The sequence below is a fragment of the Triticum dicoccoides genome, chromosome 7B, assembly GCF_002162155.2.
Source record: "Triticum dicoccoides isolate Atlit2015 ecotype Zavitan chromosome 7B, WEW_v2.0, whole genome shotgun sequence".
NCBI classification, from domain to species: Eukaryota; Viridiplantae; Streptophyta; class Magnoliopsida; order Poales; family Poaceae; genus Triticum; species Triticum dicoccoides.
In genome coordinates, this window is record NC_041393.1 from 618,130,105 (window position 1) to 618,136,248 (window position 6,144).

The following is a 6,144-nucleotide window of genomic DNA, read 5'->3' on the forward strand; positions in this document are numbered from 1 at the left end:
CAACTCCGCCGCCGCCGACATGCAGCACCAGTGGCGACGCCGGGGTTGCGTCGCAGCACCGACAAGGTTGCAACACAACACGGTGGAAGAGAACGGGATGTTGGGTCGCAACCCGCGGTCGTGGACGCGTTGTTGCCTTACAACACCGGCGGTTGCCGACGAGCGCCGTACTGCATCGCCGGAGCAGCACAAAAACAAGTGGTCGCCCTCCCGCCTGCGTGTTGCGTCACAGCAGAGCACCGAGTGTCGCTCGCGCGCGGGGTTGCAGTCCACGGCGGCGCGCGCTCCCCTCTAGTTCGCAGCAGCGGTGCAGGGCGACGGTGCCATTGGAGCTCCTCTGTCGAGCGGGGGCGAACTGAGAGGTGGGGAAGGAAATGTGTGGAGTAGAGATGACGCGAAGAGATAAGGTCGTGGCGACTTGACGGGAAGCGGTGGATGGCCAAGGACACTTGTTGACTGTAGCACGCGGTTTACGCCCGTGATAGATCAGTTGGATGATTCTAATACTTTTCCTAAAAATATTGATCATTTTTTCAATGCATGGTCAAATTTTCTATATACACATTTATTTTCAAATGCTTGATTAATATTTTTCAAACACTTATATAATTTTTTTAAATGCTTAATTAATATTTTCTAAATAGATGATCATATTGTTTCATACACATTTTTTGTATATATTTATCATATACGTGATAAACCTGTTCTCTTCATACATTCAACATTTTTTAAATGCTTGGTCAATATTTTTCAAAGGTTTATACAGAGTGATTTTTGTACTATATTTATTTAAAATATATTTGGCAGTATAAACAGAAGTAAAAAACAAAAAAAATGTGAAAATAATATAATAAAAACGAGGCTGTTGTTCTCGCGTGTCTTGGCCTGCTAGCTCATACCACCCTTTAGCGAGGGGTTCCTACCATCTCGCTGGATGCGAGATATAGGGGCGCCTTTTACGGCTGGCGAAGCATTTGCCATTTTTGAGTTGAACCTCGAGCCAAGCTATGTCTCGCTTCCAGCAAGCTGACCGTCGCCTCAATCGCGAAATTGCTGCGCCAACCTAGGTTCCTGCACAACCTTGTTAGTTTTTCTCCTTTTTTCCCATTCGTTTTTCTCTTCATGTTTTCGAAAAGAATCTAAAATAGTACATTTATTCCAAAACCAAAAGTTACATAAAAATTGAAAACTGTTAATATGGGAAATATTACATAGCATAATAAAATGTTAACATAGTTAAAAAAATGTTAATAACTTAAAAAAAAGGTTCATCACAATGAATTTTTCTGAGTTAAAAAAAATGTGTATACGATGTATTTTTGTGCATAATGTAACAAAACCGTACCAAAAATTTACGTGTTATCCTATATCTCTAGTCCTGTAAAAAGCTGAGTTGGTGATGATGGGTGCCTGCCATACTTCATTTACAACCGTTCGATTTACATCCAACGCATCTGAGATAAACTATGTCAGTTTTGCAAAAAGACCCCACACTCCAATTCTCATTTGTAGATAACCCCTGCCTCTCACGTTCAGCCACCTCCCCCTCTCACGTCATCTAGCCATCTCAGGAAAATATAAGAAGGATCTGAAGAGGTTGCTGCTATCGGCGCCATCTACCGCAACACCTCTCATCCCTTCTCTCAGGACGCATTGCCAACCACCACTACAACCCCCTCCACCTCACCATCTCCTCCGCCCCCTTCCAAGTCATCCTGAGTTACATTCATGGTGGTCTAGAATAAACAAAATCGGTACTCAAAATAATTTTTAAAGATCATTTTTTTGCAAAGCACAATAAGTGTTATTTCTACATGAAGTTTTGGATGCAAGTTGAACACTTGAACGCTTTTATTTGCAAAAGATATTTTTTATCTATTTTGCCTACATTCACTATTCACTCGAATGCTTGTGAGCTGTAGAGAAGAATGAATAACCGAAGAAACCTATCGATATTTTTTTACACATGGGATGACCCCCACATGCTTTGTCAAATAAACAACTCCATGATCAATGCATTTTGGTGTTCCGTGCAACGCACGGGCATCTTACTAGTATAAATAAATAGTTGATCCTCACTATCTCAATTCTCTCAACATACACACATGTCACCTCATTACCCACTAATTATTTCTCTTAACATGCATCAGAAATGGTATTTTTATTCTTTCTCAACATGCACATATCTCAACTCACCACACATACCACCTCATTAATCATGCTAATTATAGAGATGCTACTTACGTTCTTATATATTTACCATTGTATACTAATCAAATATAATATATTATATCTATTTTCACCAATCTCTCCAACAGCGTGCAGGTATTATCTAGTTCTGAAGAAAAATATTCATGTGTTCTAAAACAAATGTTCGTGACATTTTGCAAAATGTTCGCATAGTTGAAAAATTGTTTATTTCAACTTAAAATGTACATTTAATTTCGCAGAAATATTCGTGTGCTTCCAAAACATGTCCATGCTATTTTTAAAAATGTTTATACATTGTACAGAAATTGTTCATGTAGTTTTAAGAAAATTTATTGCCAATAAAAAAGTACAACGTGAATTTGGGAAATGTTACAATGTATTAAAAATGTGTTCAAAAAATGTGTTTAACACAAATATACATTATTATTTAAAATATGTCTATAAAACATTTCATGTGTGTGCTAAAAATGTAAATTGTGTGCTGAGAAAAATAGACATGTGTTAAAAATAGACAATGTAGCACTTTACGCTAGAAATATGCCTATGTCGCTCACGTGTATTGACTCAGGTCATTAGCCCACACATGGAGCTTGCCTCATGTTGAACTATTGAGCGAGAACGCACGTGTCCTAGTGAGCGAGTGCACGGCGGTGTTTTCACTACATTTTCATGCTTTGGTCGTTTTTATTTCAATATAAAATTCATGAATTTTCAAAATTAAATTATTAAAATTCTCGTGAGCTTAAAAATGTTCAAAAATTTAAAATAGTCATGAATTTTAGAAAGTTTGATAATTTGAAAAGGTATTCCTGAATTAGAAAAATGTTTGTCAAATTGGAAAAAGTTCATGAATTTAAATAAATGAATTATAAAAATTTCTTGGATGAAAAAAGATCACAAACACATGAATTAAAAATGTAAAACATAAATGGTCGAAAGCATGTAGAAGCTCTACAAAATATATTAGAAGCTCCTAGAAGGTTCACAAAACCAGTTGGGAGCTGATAGGTTGGCCTATTAGAAACGAATGTTGTCACCGAGGGGTCTGCACCTTCTACCGTAAAGCCTATACTTGGGGTTTTCTAGTTGAGCGGACTGTGGTATGTATATGCCGTCGTATTTTCACGTCAGTCGCCAGGGGGTTCGTGAGACGACAGATGCCACGAGGTTACTTGAGGTGAGGGCAAGACTGCAGTGAAATATTCGGAACGGGTATGCGAATAACACGCGGGGTTTTACCCAGGTTTGAGGCTCTTCAGAGAGATAATACCTCTACTCCTGCATGTCTGTATATATGTGGCATATCTGTATATATGTGGCATATCTGAAACATAGTTGTTCCTGGAGCTGTATCTCAGGTCAGTGCCACGGGCATCTACCCCAGGAATATATGTGTGTGGCATGCTCTAGTGGCCAAGTGAGTGTGCCTGAGCATGTGGTCGTGGGAGTCCATCCCCTGGATGGATGGATGGATGCCCTTTTATAGTGTGGGCTAGCTTAGGAAGTAAGCCAGGTGGTGGGCATGGGCATGGTGTGGGTGTCATGCTTGTCTCCTATGTCACTTCATAAATAGTGCACAGGGACAAGTGACACTATACATGATGACTTGAGGTGACGCATGCTTCATTATTCGCCAGCAGATTCGGGTACAACCGTCTCGTCGGGGTCTTGTCAGATGGGACATCGTAGTTGACTTCGTGCAGCAGGCCGGCTGGAGCAGCCGGACGAGGAGCAGGTTGGAGCAGCCGGGTGGCGAGCCGGCCGAGGCAGCCGGACGGGGAGCCGTCTAGAGCGGACGGGTGGCGAGCCGGCCGGAGCAGTCGGACTGAGGGGCGTTGGCTGCCCCGATGTCTTGAAGCGTTGTTTCGTTGTCTTTGGGGTACTCGGGGGTCATTCCCTCGACAGTAGCCTCCGAGCCTTCGGGCAACTTGCAAAAGTTGGGCTGAGGGTCTTGTTGTTGAAAGCCGATGGCGATGTCGAGGGTGCTGGGCGCGGACACGGAGTCCGCCGACTGATGGGCGCGGGGCCATGCCAGGCGCGGACGCGGGGTCCGCCGACTGATGGGTGCGGGGCCCTGCCAGGCGCGGACGCGGGGTCCGTCGGCTGATGGTCGTGGAGCCCAACGGGCGCGGGCGTGGGGTCCGCCGGCTGATCCTGTCGGGCATGGACAGGGGGTCTGCCGATTGAAGTTGTCGGGCGTGAACACGGGGTCCACCAACTGAAGCTGTCGGGCGCGAACACGGGGTTCGGCGGCTGATGCTATCGGGCGCGGACGCGAGGTCCGCCGACTAGTGATGTCAGGTGCAGACGCGGGGTCCGCCGACTGGTGTTCTCGACGCGGGGTCCGCCGACTGGTGCTGTCAAGCGCAGACGCGGGGTCCATTGACTGGTGCTGTTGATGACAACCGGCTGCGGGCTGTAGTTGGCGTGGCTTGCTTCCAGTTGGGGCGCGCCAGCGCACCCACTGGGTGTAGCCTCCGAGCCTCTGGGCGACTCGAAGAGTCGGGCGAAGGGTTTTTGCAGTCGGTGTAGCAGAGGCAACCGAGAATACCGGTTGCAGCCTGCGTCGGGCCTGACCAGCCTTCGAGCCTCTGGGCGAGGAGGGGTTCCCCATGGAGATGATCATGCAAAAAGACAAGATTAGTCTGCGCAGGTGTATCAAATGTTTGCTTTTAGCATTGCAAGTTTTATGCGGAGGGTGCCGACTCGGTTTTGTTTGAGCCCCCTTCTATCCTTTTCATGTTTCCTCCGCTCTTTGGCTTGCGCTCTCGCTAGCCGGATAGCTGCGTGACGGTCTGTGACTGAGAGTGGGCCGCTGAGTGAAGCGCACAATACTCAGACTCTAGGAGCAGATCCGAGCAGATACTCATAAAGCAAACGGTGTGTGGCTGAGAGTGGGCCGCAGAGTGAAGCGCTCAATACTTAGACTCTAGGAGCAGATTCGACCGAGCAGATACTCATAAAGCAAACAACCGAGTCACGCGAACCATTTTCTCCTCGGACATTTTTCGCATGGGTGGCCTCCAGCGTTTGCTCTTGCTAGCCGGACAGTCGCATTGCGGTTTGTAGCTGTGACTGTTGGGAAATGTATCATGGAATTTCAAAAAAAAAACTACGCTCACGCAAGATCTATCTAGGAGATGCATAGCAACGAGAGGGGGAGAGTGTGTCCACGTACACTCGTAGACCGAAAGCGGAAGCGTTTGTTAACGCGGTTGATGTAGTCGAACTTCTTCTCGTTCCGATCGATCAAGCACCGAACGTACGACACCTCCGAGTTCTACACATGTTTAGCTCGATGACGTCCCTCGAACTCTTGATCCAGCAGAGTGTCGATGAAGAGTTACGTCAGCACCACGGCGTGGCGACGATGATGGTGAAGTGATCCACGTAGGGCTTCGCCTAAACACTACGTGAATATGACCGGAGGCGTAAACTGTAGAGGAGGGCACCGCACACGGCTAGGAATCAATATATATATAGTAGCACTATTCTGATCCTGGGATCAGAATAGGTATTCTGATCACAACGCTCCTTATATAGCAGCGATGGACGTGTTCCCGAACCTGGACAAAAGAAAAAAGAGCCCACGACCGTCCACCCCCTACCTCCCGCACCTCTCACTCTCCCCTGATCCCCATCCTCACAGCCGCAAACAGCTCCAGGGAGCCGCCGGCCCCACCTGCCCGATGGCCCCGTTGCCGCCACCTGCCCCATGGAGCCGCCGCCTCCACTTGCCCCAGAGCCGCCACCCACCCCTGTCCCGATGCGGATCCACCTCCGCCGCCACCCAACTCCTCCCCGACGCGCTTCCATTCCTCGGTCCCCGTCCGCGACAACGCCTTCCTACCCGATCCACGGCAGCGGCGGCCTCCATCCCCCTGGAACCACGGCGGCGACAACCTCCATCCCCCTGCAACCACGGCGGCAGCG